Below are 18,444 nucleotides of genomic sequence, written 5' to 3' on the forward strand. Positions count from 1 at the left end.
ATAGAGGGAGCTTAGTTAACCTGGTAAAGGGAATCTACAAACAACCCATAGCTAACATCATTCTTAATGGTGACAGATCAGATATTTTCCTGCAAGACTGGGAATAAGGCAAAGATGCCATGGAATCGGTCCTGACTCATGGCATCCCCATGTATCTCAGAGTAGAACTGTGCCCCAAACGGTTTTCAATGGCCGGTTTTTCATAATTAGATCACTGGGACTTTGTTCGAACCTCCAGCCTTTTGGTTAGCAGCTGAGTGCATTAATTGTTTGTACCACCCAGGGATTCTACGCATTTCAATAGCTAACTCTAATACTTCTGAAGACCAGGTAATGTTTTCACTCCACCCTTTCCCATCTTAACTTCTTCTTAAAGTGCAGTCTTAAAATAAGTTCGTCAAAAACGTCTCCTGGGGCTCTCACATTGCTCATTCAGCTTCTGTTCTTCCAATCGCCACGTTTTTCACTTTGTCTTTTGGATCGTGCTCTAGTCTTTTGCATTTCCAAATGACAGAATGAAGTGTCTCTGTCTTGCCACTTTCTTCCAAGCCTTTATATATATATATATATATATATATATATAATTTTTATTGTGCTTTAAGTGAAAGTTTACAAATCAAGTCAGACTCTCATATAAAAACTTATATACACCTTGCTACATACTCCCAATTACTCTCCCCCTAATAAGACAGCCTGCTCTCTCCCTCCACTCTCTCTTTTCGTGTCCATTTTGCCAGCTTCTAACCCCCTCCACCCTCTCATCTACCCTCCAGGGAGGAGATGCCAACATAGTCTTTTTTAAACACACGTGCCTACGTGGGAGAGTAGTTTTCTTCAGTCTTCCTGTTGAAATCATCCTTTGTACTGCTCTGCCCACTGCCATAGATGCAGTGTTTACAGCTGCGCCTTGCCTGTCAGCTGCTATGACGGCTCTGATTTAGATTTACAGCCTGCTGGGATACCACCACCAACACTGAGCTCACTGTCTTCTCCACGATCTCCCAGACTGTGTAAAAATCCTTAGAGACTGGTTTCCCATTAGATAAAAAAAGGCACGAAAAAGAAAAACAGAATAGCCCTCATCTAAAACTCCTACATTTCTGCCCCTTCAGCAGCCATGTAGCTTTTTTCTTTTCATTTATTGAATATCCGCCCCCCACCCCACCACATACACACGTTCATTTTCCTTGCTTGCTTCTTAGTATTTAGTGTCCAGTTTGCATGTATAGGAGCTGAATTCTGTATTCCATTTATTACTGTCATTGCAGAAGCCATCACGTCTTCCTGAGCTCATTCATCATTCCTCCTCCTCTCCCAGCATCCTTTTAAATATGCAAAGTCTCATTCCCAGCAGCGTGGTCCCAGCTGCAGGCATAGCTCGTCTGGACTGTGAAAGGAACGATTGGGGGAAATGCAATGTTAAGACATAGTCTGCCTTTGAACATTCATTTATCCATTTGTGTATTCAGGAAATTTTTACTAAATTTCTATGTGAAGGTCACTGTGGAGATGCTTCAAGGTGCTTCAAAGAATGCTAAGACATGAAACACAGTCTTTACAATCAAGGTGCTTACTGTCAAGCAGTGGAGATGAAAGAGATGAAAGAAAAGAGCATCAGAAGATAAACACTTGAGTGAGTGGGGGTTCTGAAGAGCTTAGGATCACTTTCAGCTGGTATGGTCAGAGGAGGTCTCATGGAGGCAGTGGCTTGCTGGTAGCTTTTGAACTGGGGCTTGGAGGATGGCTAAACCTTTGAAAAATAAAGAAAGACGTAGAGGGGAAGGAATTATAGGGAATGAGAGCAGTAGGAACAAAACCATGGAAACAGTAGAGCTTAAATTAGGCTTGAGGATGTCATCAGTACCAAAAAAGGCTCCTCCTTTACTGGAAACACCCAGAAAGCAGAGTAACAGTACAGATTGCAAGTCGCACCTGGAGATTCTGCCGGAATGCTCTTTTCACTTCTCTTTGCATGGACAGCTCCTTCTCATCCTTCCAAAGAGGCCTTCTCTGACCACCACATCTGCCAGTAGACTCCTCCCTGCCAATGTTGTCTCTCTCAGCATCCCTCTTTTTAATCCTAATGTGTTTATCATGTTTTATAATCTTTTGTTGATTTGTTTGTCTACTTGTCTATAATCAACACTAGCATCTAAAGTCTGATCACAGAGACCATATCTGTTTGTTCAGTGCCTGAAAAACAATAGGAGCACAATTAATACTTACTTACTGATTGAATGAATGAATGAATAGCCAGGGCCAAATCATGAATTTCATAGGCTCTAGGCATTTTTGCCTTTTTGGACCCTTTCTTCCATAAAAAAATTAAAATTATATTTTGTGACTACATTGGTACAAATATGAAAACGATCCAAGCTGAATTATATTCATTTTTTTCTTCTGACAAGAAAAGAAATTAGAACATGTAATTAGGCTCCTAAGAGAATTATGGCCGCTAGATGTTGTGCCTCCTGTGCATATTAGATAAATCAGCTCTGTGAATAGGAGAATTTTTAAAGAATTGTTAGAAAGCGAGACTAAACAGATAATATAGAATATGATTATGGAAGGTCTTGTATATCAGAATTTGAATTTAGTAAGTTTGAATCTAGTAGATGACAAAAATCATGAAGAGATTTTGAGCTAAAGAAAAATCATGAAGAGATTTTGAGCTAAAGAATGATATGGTTTCAATATCCTAGAACCACTGTAGAAAGAAGCCATGGAATCAACAGGGAAGGAAGACATTGGTCAGGAAGGTCCCAGAATGTGGTCCAGACATCATGAAGTGAAAAGGGATCTGAACTGGGGTGGTGACACTGATGGGAGTATTGGAAGAATACAAGGAGATCTAAGAGACTTCTAAAAAAAAAAATTTTTTTTTTAAGAGACTTCTTGAATTTCTCTTACAGCTGACTATCTATGAAGGGTGGGTTCAAAGATAGCTGAGCCTAGATTGGGAGAACAGTGTGATCATGAACAGAAACAAAGTCATCAGGAGAAGAGATGGCTTGGTGGGGAACATAATGGGCTTGGTTTGGTATGTGTTTGGGGGAGGGGGGTGCTAGCAGAAAAATCTAACGGCACAAAGTAGTCAGGCACTTAGAATCCTGGGTCTGGAACTCTGGAGCACCAAACTTTGAAACAATATTCAGCCAACTTTTTAAGGTTCCTTAAATCTTGGTCCATGAATAATTAAATCAGAGAAAGAGCATTTCTACTCACCAATTCAAGTTACCTCCTCTTTGGGCTGGCCAATTTATCTCCAGTTAAGGAGACTCCCCAGGTCTCCTACCTGTTCATTCTTCTTAGCCAAGGAAGAAGGAGAGTTCAAATGGGTTCTTTTGCAGCGGAGAGTTAAGGTAGGGCTTGGGAGTTCACCCTTATCCTCAACCAAGCAACCTGTTGCTGTCGAATCAGTTCTGACTCATGGTGACCCTGTGTGCATTAGAACACTTATTCTCACTGGGCCCTAACTAAATGAGCTAACTGGCTGTAGATGGATAATATTATACTTTTCTTGTAACTAGCAGGCACTTAAAAACTCCTCTTTCTATATACCTTACAGGCAAGTATGAGGCCCATAGCATTTCAATAGGAACTTGACAAAGAGAGGGTTGGTTGGGAGAAGGGCAATTTCAGCATTAGAAACTGAGGTCCTGTAAACAAAGTCAAAATCATTGGAGCTTTGTAGTTTCCTGTCTCAATGTTGGAAACCCTGGTGGTGTAGTGGGTAAGTACTACAGCTGCTAACCAAAAAGGTCTGCAGTTCGAATCCACCAGGTGCTCCTTGGAATCTCTATGGGTCAGTTCTACTCTGTTCTATAGGGTCGCTATGAGTGGGAATCGACTCAATGGCAACGGGTTCGGTTCATCTCAATGAAACAGCTTCTAGGGTGGGAAATTTCCCCCAAGCTCCAACCCTCCCCTAAGTTACCAAACCCTGAATTTTCAGTCTTAAAATCAGGCCACACTGCCACAGTGATAGGAGTTAATAGCTATTCCTCTGGGTGAAATTTAAGCAATTCATTTCTTTCTTAGTAAGTTCTTCTGAGATATTAGAAATTTTACATTTTATTGACACTTTCTCCCAGTGTCTTCTTAAACAGTATGTACTTCCTTTACTTCATTTATAAAATTGAGGACATATTAGTGTATGTCTCATAGGATTGCAGTGAGGATTCAATGGGTTAATTTATGTATAGCACTTAGGTGAATGCCGGGTTCATAGTAAGTGCTCAGGCAATGTTAGCTTTTAAATTTTATTGTGTTCTAGGCGAAGTGTACAGCATAAATTAGTTTTTCATTCAAAAATTTTAAACACAATTTGTTTTGTGACATTAGTTGCAATCCCGCCATATGCCACCATTTTCCCCCTTTCCCTTTCCACCCCGGGTTCTCAGTGTCCACTCATCCAGTTTTCCTGTCCCTATCTGCCGTCTCATCTTTGTTTTTGGGCAGGTGTTGCCCATATGGCCTTGTATACGTGATTGAACTAAGAAGCACGTTCTTCGTGTGTGTTATTGTTTGTTTTATAGACCTGTCTAATCTTTGGTTGAAAGGTGGACTTTAGGAGTGGCTTCAGTTCTAAGTCAGTAGGGTGTCCCAGGGCCATAGTCTTGGGGGGTCCTCCAGTCACCATCAGACCAGTAAATCTGGTCTTTTTTTGTGAATTCGAATTTTGTTCTACATTTTTCTCCTGCTCTGTCCAGGACTCTCTATTGTGATCCCTGTCAGAGCAGTCGGTGGCAGCAGCTGGGCACTATCTAGTTCTGGGCTCAGGCTGGTGGAGGCTGTGGTTCATGTGGTTAATTAGTCCTTTGGACTAATATTTTCCTCATGTCTTTGGTTTTCTTCATTCTCCTTTGCTCCAAATGTGAATGGGACCAGTAGATTTCTTAGATGTCCTCTCTCAAGCTTTTGAGACCCAGATGCTACTCACCAAAGTAGGATGTACAGCATTTTCTTTATAAACTATGTTATGCCAATCGATGTAGATATCCTCTGAGACCATGGTCCCCAGCCCTCAGCCCCAGAAACTCAGTCCCTCAAGACGTTTGGATGTCTCTAGTAAGCATCTATGACTTTGCCTTGGTCAAGTTGTGCTGACTTCCCCTATATTGTGTGTTGTCTTTCCCTTCACCAAAGTTAACACTTCTCTCCATCTAGTTAGTGATTTTCCCTCCCCATCCTCATAATACTCAAAGGATTTTTTTTTCTGTGTGCAAACTTTCTGTTGAGTTTTTATAATAGTGATCTCATACAATATTTGTCTTTTTGTGATTGACTTACTTCACTCAGCAAAATGCCCCCCAGATTCATCCATGTTGTGAGATGTTTCACGGATTCATCATTGTTCTTTATTTTTGCATAGTATTCCATTGTGTGTATGTAGTATCATAGTTTGTTTATGCATTCATCTGTTGATGGGCACCTAGGTTGTTTCCAACTTTTTGCTATTATAAACAATGCTGCAGTGAACATGGGTATTTATATGTCTTATTTTTCTAAGATATATGCCTAGGAGTGAGATTTCAAGATCATATGATATTTCTATTTCTAGCTTTTTAAGGAGGTGGCATGTCATTTTCTATAGGAGTTGCACCTTTTTACATTTCTACCAGTAGTGCATAAGAGTTCCAATCTCCCCAAAACCTCTCCAACATTTGCTATCTTCTGTTTTTTTTTTTATTAGTGCCAGTAATATTGGGGTGAGATGGTATCTCATTGTAGTTTCAATTTGCATTTCTCTAATGGCTCTGTTTATATTCTTTGCTCATTTTTTAATTGGGTTATTTGTCTTTGTTGTTGAGGTGTTGAAGTATTCTATAGGTTTTAGAGATTAGACCCTTGTCAGATATGTTGTAGTCAAAAATTTTTTTCCTTTCTGTAGGTTCCGTTTTTAGTCTTTCATTGAAGTGTTTTAATGATTCTAAATGTTTAATTTTTAGGGGCTCCCAGTTATCTAGTTTCTCTTCTGGTGTTTGTGCATTGTGAGTTATGGTTCATATTATGTCATGTGTTAGGGCCCCTAGTGTTGTCCCCTTTTTTTTCTTCCATGATCTTTATCATCTTAGGTTTTACAGTTAGGTCTTTGACCCACTTTGAATTAGTTTTTATGTATAGTGTGAGGTATGGGTCCTGTTTCATTCTTTTATAGGTGGATGTCCATTTTTGCCAGACCGTTTGTTAAAAAGACTATATTTCCCCATTTAACGAGCTTTGGTTCTTTGTCAAAGGTCATCTGATCACAGGTGGATGAATTTACATCTGGGTTCTCAATTCTGTTCCATTGGTCTATGTGTCTGTCATTGTACTAGTGCTAGGCTTTTTTGACTACTGTGGCTGTATAATCGGTTCTGAGATCAGATAATGTGAGGCTAATTTTTCTTCAATAATGTTTTGCTTATTTGGGGCCTTTTTCCTTTCCATATAAAGCTCATGATTCATTTTTCCATCTCATTAAAGAATGCTATTAGTATTTGAACAGGGATTCCATTACATCTGTAGATAGGTTTAAGTAGGATTGACATTTTCACAATGTTGAGTCCATTTGTGAGCATGTGTCATGGATTGAACTGTGTCCCCCCAAAATATGTGTCAACTTGGTTAGGCCATTATTCCCAGTATCGTGTGGTTGTCCTCCATTTTGTGATTTTCCTATGTGTTATAAATCATAATCTCTGCCTGTGGTTAAAGAGGATTAAGGTGGGACATAACACTCTTGCTCAGGTCACTTCCCTAATCCAATGCAAAGGGAGTTTCTCTGGGGTGTGGCCTGCACCACCTTTTATCTCTTGTAAGATAAAAGGAAAGGGAAGTAAGCAGAGAGTTGGGGACCTCGTATCACCAAGAAAGCAGCACCATGGGCAGAGTGCCTCCTTTGGACCTGGGGTCCCTGCATGGAGAAGCACCTAGTCAGGGGAAAGACTGATGAGAAGTCCAACAGACAGACAAAGGCTTCCCCTGGGGCTGATGCCCTGAATTTGGACTTTTAGCCTACTTACTGTGAAGAAATAAATTTCTCTTTGTTAAAGGCATCCATTTGTGGTATTTCTGTTATAGCGGCACTAGATGACTAAGACAGCATGGTATGTTTTTCCGTTTATGTAGGCCTCTTTTGGTTTCTCGCGATAGTGTTTTATAGTTTTCTTTGTATTGGTCTTCTATGTCCTTGGTTAGATTTATTCCTAAGTGTTTTATCTTTTTAAGGAGTATTATAAATGTTATTGTTTTCTTGATTTCCTTTTTGGAGTTCTCTTTGTTGGTGTATAGGAATCCAACTGATTTTTATATGTTGATCTTATATCCTGCTACTCTGCTGATCTTTCTATTAGTTCCAGTAGTTTTCTTGTGGAATCTTTGGGGTTCTCTATGTATAAAATCATATCGTCTGTGAATAGGGACAGTTTTACTTCTTCATTTCCAATTTAGATCCCCTTTATTTCTTTTTCTTGCATTATTGCTCTAGCAAGGACTTTCAGCACAATGTTAAATAGGAGTGATGGTAAAAGGCATCTCTGTCTTGTTCCCATCAGCTTTTCAATTTTTACCATGGGAGCTCTCTCCCAGAATCCTTCTCTTATCTACCATATTTTTTCCTACCTTCATCAAAATCGCTAAAGAGTTTGTTAGAATGAAGATTCTTGGGCCACACTTTTTTCCAATTACTGTCAATTTAGACTGATGGTGACCCCATGTATTGTAGAGTAGAACTGTGCTCCACAGGGTTTTCATGGCTGTGACCTTTCAGAAGCAGACAGCCAGGCCTTTCTTTTGAGGCATCTCTGGGTGGATTTGAACCTCCACCTTTTGGTTAATAGCCAAGCACTTAACCCTTTGCACCACCCAGGAACTTCTATAATGATTTCTGGAGATGGAGCCTGGAAATCAGCATTTAAGCAATTTTTCTAAGAGATTTTAATCTCCCTGAGTTTTAGAACCACTAGTCTACTGGGTTTACATGAGGCATGAATAAAATTTCTGCCTTAGCCTCCACGTCCTAGTGCTATGACACTTATTCCATCCTCTAGAAACCCATATCCTTGACCAATACCTGAGATATACTGATTGCTCAAGGCATGATGGAGCCTGGGGGAGGCTGATGTCAACAAGATCAGCCTGAAAAGCACCTGATTCCTGCTCCAACCTTCAGTATTGTTTCTGAAACCTACCTCATGACTTGTTATGATCAATTTCCAACCTCAAGTTGCTGGAGGGAGCCTGCCACAGCCATCAGCTTCCCTAGAAGAAGAACTGTTTATACAGCTTAGTGATGCTTTGAATTAATCTGTCACCACATCAGTGAAGTCACACACACAACATACACCATTCCTACTGCCTCCTGACTGAATTATCTGATTCATTGGCATGTCAGCATATCATGTGATTTCTTTTGAACTGCAGCTCCACTGGAAGCAACATTTGAATCTGACCCCTTCTAGCATTCTGGGTAGTGCAAATGGTTAATGTACTTGGCAGCTAACAAAAAGATTAGATCACCCAGAGATGCTTAGGAAGAAAGGCCTGGAGATCTACTTTCAAAAAATCAGCCATTGAAACTCTAAGGAGCACAGTTCTACTCTGATATACATGGGGTCACCATCAGTCAGAACTGACTCAAGGGCAACTGTTTTTGTTGCTGTTATTTTAGCATCCTCACACTAGAGCAGCTATTGCATGTCTCATATTTTAAGTATGAGACTCTTCCCACATCATCATAGCAATGGAGTACAAAACCATAAGTTCTTACATTTCTGTAGGACTTTATGTTTGGTTATCAAAGTACTGTCACACCTATCATCTAGCACGCCCTCACAACTGGTACTAGGAAAAACAGGTGTTGCTTCTCAAGGAGTTCATGTGACTTACTTAATGTCACCTACCAGATTTTTTTTTTTTTTTACCAGATTAGAGGCTAGCAGGACTTGTGGTTCTTGATGCTTGGAGATTTGGGTCTGGGCCTGTCCTTATATCCCATGCTGTTTCCAGTCATCGTATTCCCAGGATAGAGGTTAGTAGCACTGGTCTTGCAACTGGGCTGTGAACCTGGAGCCCATTACTCAATAGCTACATGACCTTGAGGAAATCCACTTCATGATGTAAGGATATAATACAAAGCACTATATGTGCACACAGTTACCACACCATAGCTGTTACATGTTACTATCATTACTATTAGTAACTATAGACATCACCGATACTGATGGTGATTCCGATCAAAATGGCTAAGATTCTGGCAAGAGCCTGTCTTCTCCTTGCTGTTGTTAGGTACCATCAAGTTGATTTCAACTCATAGTCACCCCATGTGAATTGTCCTATAGGGTTTTCTAGGCTGTTGTCTTTACAGGAACAGATGGCCAGGTCTTTCTCCCACAGAGCCGGCATGTGGGTTTGAACCACCAACCTTTCGGTTAGCAGTTGAGCACTCAACCATTTGTGCCACTAGGGCTCCTTGTCTCCTTGCCTATATATCCTCTTTGGGTAAGAGAATAAAATCATTATAATGTTCCATCTTTGTCTTTTGCTTTGATAATATAGGAAACCTTTTAGAGCTTGTCCCCCAATCACCAAGAATATTAGACTAAGCTTTTATTATAGTATGTTTGACACAAGGAATAGACTTTTTTTCAAAGAACTGACCTTAAACCTTACCCTTATCCCAAATCGAGTTCACTTACTCTGTTTGGTTCCCTTAACTTTTTGACCAGTGTCAGCAATAACAAATGTTTAAGAAATACACTGGATCAGATGAATAGGTGAACTATGCTCAGGCAAGAAAAAGATGCTTGTTGGGTGAATTTCCCTGATACCTGCTTGGCTTGGTGACTTGGCCCCTGAATAATTTCTAAACATTGTCTAGGAATGCAGAATGAATACATTAAATAAAGTAATGAATAAAAATGCTGGCTCCAAGACAGCCATTTGCCTTAGGTGATTTAATTATAACCTTCAGGTAATTATAGTCAGAGATTTTATGCCTCTTCTCACAATCACCTCCTGCTAACAGTTACACTCATTGCCCCTACCTTACACTTTTTTGTTCTATGGACAACACTTATGAGGAGCTTAATAGGCCCTTGAGGGAGAGGACAAGTGAGAGAGGAAAATAAACTACCCGTCAGGCTAACTGCCATGGAGGTTCTGAGTGCCAAACAAATCACAGATGGAGGCAACATCTTAAGGATAAAACACGTGAACAGAATAACCTGCATTCTCTGTACTTCTAATGTGGATGGCCCTCTTCCTTCCTGCCAATACTCCTCGCCATCCAAGTCCCCTGTAGCAGCCTGGTACCAGGGGAATTTGCTCACATCCAGGCGGGGCAAATGAAGCATGACAAAACAGAGGACTGTGAGCTTCAGCGTGTCCATCTGTCATGTGGAGAAATGACCCACAAGGGGAATGCAACCTAAGGAAATCACCCATATGAAAACAAAACAGAACTATTTCAAAAGATATTTTCAGCACCAAAAGAAAAAAACAAAAAGTAGAAAGAACTAAAAAGCCTTCCAGTGGGTGGAAGGGCCAAAAATACATGATGGAAACCATAATGAAACATTACACAGATCTTAAAAATAACAAGTATACGGACTAGAAATACTTAGAAATGTTTTTGTGAAACAATGCAAAGTGGAAAATCACAACTAACCATATCAAAATGAATTAATATGCCTGCATCAAAATGCTGAACACTGCTACAAAAATCGCCCAGTCTGAGAGTTTAAAATCTATGAATTTATCCTGTGTCAACTTAAATGGGCTACACAACCACCTTAAAACATTATCTACTAAGTTCATTCTCCCAGTCTTATGATTTCTATTTCATACTTACTCCATTAGCATCAAACTTCCCAGCTCTCTCCTAACAGGAACCTAGGGGTTGCCTGGGACTCTCCCTTTGCCTGCCCACACTTGGCAACATGGTCCCTCTTCCTTCTTCTGTTCTGGCCATACTGGCCTTCCAGATCCTTGAATTTGCCATTTGCTCTCCTGTCTTGAGCCTTCTCCTATGTTCTTCCTGTTGCTTGGGAGGTCTTTGCTCCAAGTCAGCCAACTTGATTAAGTCCTCATATTCATGTGGTTCCATCGCTCTCTTCACTTGTGGCAGCCTGCACTTTTTCCTTCTTTAGCACAGTTTGTAATTATAACTGTGTTTGCAGGATTATGGTTTACTGTGTCCCCTTTCCCCAGATACAGTGTAAGCTCCTGAGAATATGACTAGTATCTTGGTTGTTCACCATTGTTTACCAGCACCAAGCACAAGCACCTGACCCAGACTGGTTGTTCAATAAAGCTTTGTTGAGTGTATGGATGGATGAATGAACAAATGAATGAATGAAATTATATAAATACAATACTCTTTGGGATTAATTTTTTCCACAAAAATATGATGAAGTATAGACTGATGAATAATACTTTATGGTCATTTGAGTACTGCTTTCTATTTTTCAAAGAATTTTCATATACAATAGTAAGTCATTTGATCCTTACAACAATCCTGTGAGACAGGTATTATTCCAGGTTCACATTTGAGGAAATGGAACTTCAGGGAAGTGAAGTTACATGTCCAAGCTCACACAGTGAATTACATGGTAGAGTGAGGTCTGGAATTCAGATCTGCTAGATTCAGGTCAAGGACATGGACTCCTCTGCCTCTGTGGCTACACATACCCACTGTTCCTATTGCAGTGTACATCGGTGAGTACTTGGGGGGCTAAAAGAGCAGAGGTATTATTGTGATGGGTCTTCTGCTGCTCAGGAACGATGGGAGAGGTGATGGCTTTACAGTTGGGGGTGGGACCCTGACCCTGTCTGTGGCTAGATAGGGTTGGAGTGATGAGGTAGTGGGGAGTGAGCCGCAGACCATGGCTCTTAGGTCACTCTTCCACATGCAACTGCAGTTGTTCAATGCCTCATTTTCAAAATTACTCTGTCAGTCATACAATGCTGTATTGTTATTAGTTGCCATCAAGTTGGCCCCAAAGTCATGGCAACCCCATGCACAATGGAACAAAATGCTGCCCAGTCTGCGGATTGGACCATTATGATCCATAAGGTTTTCATTAACTGATTTTCAGAAATAAATTGCCAGGCCTTTCTTCCTGGTCTGTCTTAGTCTGGAAGCTCCTCTGAAAACTGTTCAGCATCTTAGCAACATGCAAGCCTCCACTGACAGATGGGTGGTGGCTGCCCATGAGGTGTGTTATGGATTGAATTCTGTCCCCCCAAAATACATGTCGACTTGGTTAGGCCATGGTTCTCAGTATTATGTGGTTGTCCTGCATTTTGTGAATGATGTAACTTTCCTATGTGTTGTAAACCCTAATCTCTGCCTGTGGTTAATGAGGCAGATTGGGTTATGTTAAAGGGGATTAGGGTGGGATTCCATACCCTTACCCAGGTCACATCCCTGATCCAATGTAAAGGGAGCTTCCCTGGGGTGTGGCCTGCAACACCTCTTATCTTACAAGAGATAAAAGGAAAGGGAAGGAAGCAGAGAGTTGGGGACCTCATACCACCAAGAAAGACACATCAGGAGCACAGCGCATTCTTTGGACCTGGGGTCCCTGTGCTGAGAATCTCCTAGTCCTAGGGAAGATTGATGACAAGGACCCTTCTCCAGAGACGACAGAGGGAGAAGGCCTTCCCCTGGAGCTAACACCCTGAATTTGGACTTCTAGCCTACTAGACTGTGAAATAATAAATTTCTGTTTGTTAAAGCCATTCATTTGTTGTATTTCTGTTATAGCAGCAGCACTAGATGATTAAGTGAGGTGTATTGGCCAGGAATCGAACCTGGATCTCCTGCATTGTTGTTGTTATTAGGTGCTGCCTAGTCGATCCTGACTCACAGTGACCCTGTGTACAACAGAACGAAACACTGCCTGGTCCTGTGCCATCCTCACAGTGGTTGTTATGCTTGAGCCCATTTTGGCAGCCACTGTGTCAGTCCATCTCGTCAAGGTCTTACTCATTTTTGCAAGCCCTCTACCAAGCATAATGTCCTTCTCCAGGTTGTGGTTCCTCCTGATAATATGTCCAAAGTATGTGAGACGCAGTCTCACCATCCTTGCTTCTAAGGAGCCTTCTGGTTGTACTACTTCCAAGGCAGATTTCTTCGTTCTTTTGGCAGTCCATGGTATATTCAATATTTTTCACCAACACCACAATTTAAAGGTGTCAATTCTTCTGTCTTCCTTATTCATTGCCCAGCTTTTGCAAGCATATGAGGCAATTGGAAACACCATGGCTTGGGTCAAGCGCACCTTACTCCTCAACGTGACATCTTTGCTTTTCAACACTTTAAAGAGGTCTTTAGCAGCAGATTTGCCCAGTGCAATGCATCTTCCAATTTTTTTGACTGCTGCTTCCATGGGTGTTGATTGTGGATCTAAGTAAAGTGAAATCCTTGACAACTTCAATCTTTTCTCCATTTATCATGATGTTGCTTATTGGTCCAGTTGTGAGGATTTTTGTTTTCTTTGAGTTGTAATCCATACTGAAGGCCATGGTCTTTGATTTTCATCAGTAAGTACTTCAAGTCCTTGTCACTTTTAGCAAGCAAGGTTGTGCCATCTGCATAACACAGGTTATTAATGAGTCTTCCTCCAATCCTGATGCGCCATTCTTCTTCATATAGTCCAGCTTCTCAGATTATTTGTTCATCATACAGATTGACTAAGTATGGTGAAAGGATACGACCCTGACACACACCTTCCCTGACCTTAAACCACACAGTATCCCCTTGTTCTGTTCAATAAGTGTTTGGAATTCCCATTCATCACAATGTTATCCATAATTTATCATCCACACAGTCGAATGCCTTTGCATAGTCAATAAAACACAGGTAAACACCACCGGGCCCTTCTTCCTAATCTGTTTGAGGCTGGAAGCTCAGCTGAAGCCTGTCTGCCATGGGTGACCCTGCTGGTATTTGAATACCGGTGGCAAAGCGTCCAGCAACACAGCAACACTCAAGCCCCCACGTATGACAAACTGACAGACGCGTGGGGGAATCTCCTGTATGGAAGATGAGAATTCTGCCACTGAACCACCGCTGCCCTCAATAGTCATACTATAGTCATCAAATAACCTATTAATGACAATTGCTTAAGAGGCTCAATAATCACCAAACTCAGATGCAACACAAGGAATAGAAAGAGTATGGGCTGGGAGTCCAAGGCTCTGAGTTGAGCCCCAAAGACGTGGTCAGAAAAGTCAAATGGCCCAGAGAAGTTAAGGAGAACTAACATGTATAGTCAACACTGACTGCTACTCCGGAAGCCAGGAGCTTCATATTGTTTTGTCCCATTTGAATATTTGCAAAAATACAAGTTCAAAGGGCAGAGATGTGGTGGCGCAGGGAGTAAGGTATAAAATGGTGACTAACCAAATGAATGAAGACCTAATTCTCAATTTGCATGTAGAAAATCCTTCCCTGTGCCATATACTTTTAGTGTACCCTTTTCATCATTTCAACTTGCACGTCCTGTTAAAGCCTTCATCTTCTCTTCAGACCCTGTCTACAGCAGCTTTCAGGAAAGAGCTTAATGAGAGCTGTGTCTGCTGGGGAAAAAACCACAGCTGCATTTTTCTCTCTTCAGAAGCAGGAGGACATAATACTTGCCACCACTTATTAAGATGGAGTTCACCAGGCCCGCAGAATGGAGACTATGTCTTCCCTCACAGCACCTGTACTTCTGGGAGCTGCCTCCAGGCAAATGGCAGGTGGTACCTGATGTTGATTGCAAGGGCTCAATGCTGAGATTCCCCTCAGGCAACAACAGTTAAAGAAAAGGAGAAAATTGCCCCAGTTATGTTTTTAATGTTACTAAAATAACACCCTTGTTAACGACTTTATGAATATAAACAAAAGGCATACTACAAGAAGAGTTAAAAAAAATACAATAATAAAAATAGCTACCATTTTTTTTAAACATCTTGATTATGCATTATTTTCCATTTCTCACAATAACTCATTTTACTATCAAAAGAAAGAAGATTCAGGTTGCTGAGAAACCTAACCAGTAGGGAGGGGAGCTGGAAGTCAGAAGATTGAGAGTCTGTTACCACTTACGTTATTAATGAGTTGTGTGGCCTTAGGTAAGTATCTTTACTTCTCTGTTGCCTTTCTGGAGACAGAGAGTACGCTAGACTTGAGGACTGAGAAGTCCCTCCTTGTTCTAAGTGTCTTCACACTGAATTTTATTGCTTTCCTTCATCAATGATTATTGTAGCTCTGGTTTGGGGTTCTTGTTTGTTTTTGTTTTTCTTAATCCCTATTTTCTCATCATCCAACTCTCAACTTGTCACCTCTCAGAGTGGATTTCCCTGAGCAATCCTGCTAAAACAGCTTGTCCACCCTCTTCTGTGCTTTCTAGTATCACCCAGATTTTTTTTCTTTGTGGAACTTTTTTTTTTTTTAAATATCTCCCTCGAGAATGTACGGTTTGGACAAGGTTGTTGTCTGCACTATTCATGCTTAAAAATCAGCTTTGGAGCCTCTTTACCAAAGTGACTTACGAAGTCCAAATATGTTGACATGACATATACATTGCCAAAATGACACACACATTCCAAACCTGGCCTTTGTTTTACCCTGCAGGACATAGTAAACCATCAATAAATATTTTTTATTGAATGAATGAATGAATACAATTTGTCACAAGTTCTTTTGATTCTGGTACAGAAAACTCTAGAGCTGCTCTATTCAATATGGTAGTCACTAGCCACATGTGGCTAAATGAAATTAAATAAATTCCAATTTTTTTGACTGCTGCTTCCATGGGTGTTGATTGTGGATCTAAGTAAAGTGAAATCCTTGACAACTTCAATCTTTTCTCCATTTATCATGATGTTGCTTATTGGTCCAGTTGTGAGGATTTTTGTTTTCTTTATGTTGTTCCTCAGTCTTACTAACCACATTTCAAGTACTCAAGAGCCTCACGTGGCTAATAGCTACTGTAATGGAGAGTGCAGAATGGAACATTTCCATCATTGCTGAAAGCTGTGTTAGAGAGCGTTGATCTAAAATTTGGCCCTTTCTCTCCTATTGTGGTTGCTCATCTAGATTGTTCTAATAGTCTCTTAACTGTTCTGTCTGGCAGTAATCTCCTTCCACTCTTATCCATCTTCTACACTGCCTTATTCATTTCATTCAACAAATATTTAAATACATGCCACGCACAGCATAGGTACAGGAGTCTGAGCAGGGCACCAGTCAGACCAATAGTCTTTACTCAATGAACTTACAGGCTAGGGTTAATGAGTATGTATGTCATTCCCACCATTAAAAACCAGTGTTAGATCCTGTATTAGTTTCCTAGGGTTGCCATAACAAAATACCACAAACTGGGTGGCTTCTAACAAAAATATATTGTCTCAAAACTCTGAGAGCTAAGAGTCCAAATCAGTGTGTTGGCCAAGCTATGCTCAAGGTCCTAGGAAAGATCCTTCCTGTCTCTCCCACCTTCTGGTAGCCCTAGGTGTTTCTTGGGTTGTAGATGCATCTCCACAGGCCGGTCCTCTGTGCTACTTCTCCTCTTTTATAAGGACCAGTCGCATTGGATTAGGATCACCCTACCATAGTATGACCTCATGTTAACTGATAACATCTTCAAAGACCTATTTCCAAACAAGGTCACCAGGGGTGAGGACTTTAATATATCTTTGGGGAGACATGGTTTAATCCATAACAGATACGACTTATATTGCTTCCCAGGAAGGACCCTGTGCCGGAACTCTAGTGTATGGATGGCCTCACGCACTAACATTCCTTCAGTTTCAAACTGTTTCAGTCTCAGAATCTTTGTCCCAGTGAGAACTAGAGCTAAGTCCCAGCCCTTAAAACAAGATCAAGCTTAGGCTCCGCTACTCTAATTACCTGTTAAAGGTGGCCAGGGCAGGTAGGGGCTGCCCTGTCCACGGTTCTCCTGCTGGCTCCTCATTCCGTGGCCAGGTGCTCTGTGGTGCTCAGGGTAGGTGCCACTGCTGTATTGGAGAAATACACTTGAGAAAGAATGTATGCTCACATTATTAAAGCTTTAAAAATAAACTCTTGAGTTTTTTTTTTAAAGAAACTACCGAAAAAACCCTGTTGCCGTTGAGTCAATTCTGACTCAAAGGGACCCCCTGTGTTACAGAGAGAACTGCTGTATAGTGTTTTCTTGACTATAATTTTTATGGAAGCAGATCACCAGGTTTTTCTCCTCCAATTTTTTGGTTAGCAGCCTACCACTTAACCCTTGTGCCACCTGACTCCTTCAAAATACCTTACAAACACCTTGGAATGGCATACCCTAATGCTGCAAACTAGCCCCTGTTTTACCCTGCAGGTATTTCCCCACCACCTCATCCATGTTCTTTACCCATAACGACCCGCCTCTCTTCCCTGTTCTCTGCACACCCAGGCACACCTCAGTGCCTTTGCACACCCCCAGTTCTTCATTGCAACTCTCTTTCCCCATTGCTTAATCTGTGAACACTCATTCATCCTTCAAAACCCACCTCAAATATCGCTTTCTGTGAAATCTTCCCCAGCAAACCCAGACAAATCAGGAGCGTGTTTCCCTGTATGTCACAGCTATGTCTTCAGTGTAGTATGGCATTTAGCACTTTCACTGTAATTATTTATATATCCCTCCCTCCAGTAGACAGAGTGCTCCTCCAGAAGCGCTATTATTCATCATCATAGCCCCAGTGCCTGAACTATAATAAGTCTGTAATAAATTATTTTGGACAGCTGATTAATGAATGATGAATGGATGAATAAATGAGTGAATAAATATATGGATCTTATGAAAGCCCCTGACCTGTCTCCAGTTCCCTAGGGAGGTTGTACCAGTTCTAGAACTTCACAGTGGAATAAAAAGGCCATAACTGTCTACTTACTCTTATCAAAGAGAAAGTCTTTCCTTCTTAACAACCCTCCCCACCCCCCTCACCCACACACACTTACTCTAAATGTCCCTTCCACCTCTATTTTTGTGTGGGGAAAATGTCTTCTCTTTTTATGTCCCCACAAGCTTTTCTTTGTGGCTAACCAAAACTCTAAGATGAAATCCTTCATTTCCAAATGCCGTGAGTCCCAAGACTCTCATTTCTTCTGATTGGGAAAAGGCCTCTCTGCTACCAAAATGCTCACTAGCCACTCCCAATTTGGATGTTTTGGACTTCTGACAAGAAACTGTTTTGCAGAAAACATAACATTTCTTCATTAGACATTATTACTCCACTATGTGAGTATTATATAAACCCATCTGAACAGGCCTAACATTTCTTAATTCTTCCCAGACCTTAATACTATTAAAGAGAAAGCTTATGAAATAGTTACCCAGTGCTTCCCTCCCAGGTGCCGTGGTTGTGACCCTCCATTCACCCAGCCAGATTTTTGTTTCTATGTTTTTTTTTTTTTTTTTCAGGAGAAAGGAAGAGGGGTCCCCG

The 18,444-nt window shown here is 41.0% G+C and overlaps 1 protein-coding gene across 6 annotated transcripts in view; it reads right to left on the reverse strand.

The window, feature by feature from the left end:
• Positions 1-2,880: 2,880 nt before the first annotated feature.
• Positions 2,881-18,444, reverse strand: part of TSEN15 (tRNA splicing endonuclease subunit 15) — a 79,686-nt gene continuing 64,122 nt past the window's right edge. For 4 of the 6 annotated variants that reach the window (XR_010319377.1, XR_010319375.1, XR_010319376.1 and 1 more), the window contains one exon: positions 2,881-16,992. The gene's annotated coding sequence lies outside the window, so the exon portion shown is untranslated. The remainder of the gene's footprint in view (positions 16,993-18,444) is intronic. The other 2 variants (XR_010319381.1, XR_010319378.1) reach the window with 2 other exon arrangements.

The sequence above is a fragment of the Loxodonta africana genome, chromosome 25 (genome assembly GCF_030014295.1).
Source record: "Loxodonta africana isolate mLoxAfr1 chromosome 25, mLoxAfr1.hap2, whole genome shotgun sequence".
Taxonomy (NCBI): domain Eukaryota; kingdom Metazoa; phylum Chordata; class Mammalia; order Proboscidea; family Elephantidae; genus Loxodonta; species Loxodonta africana.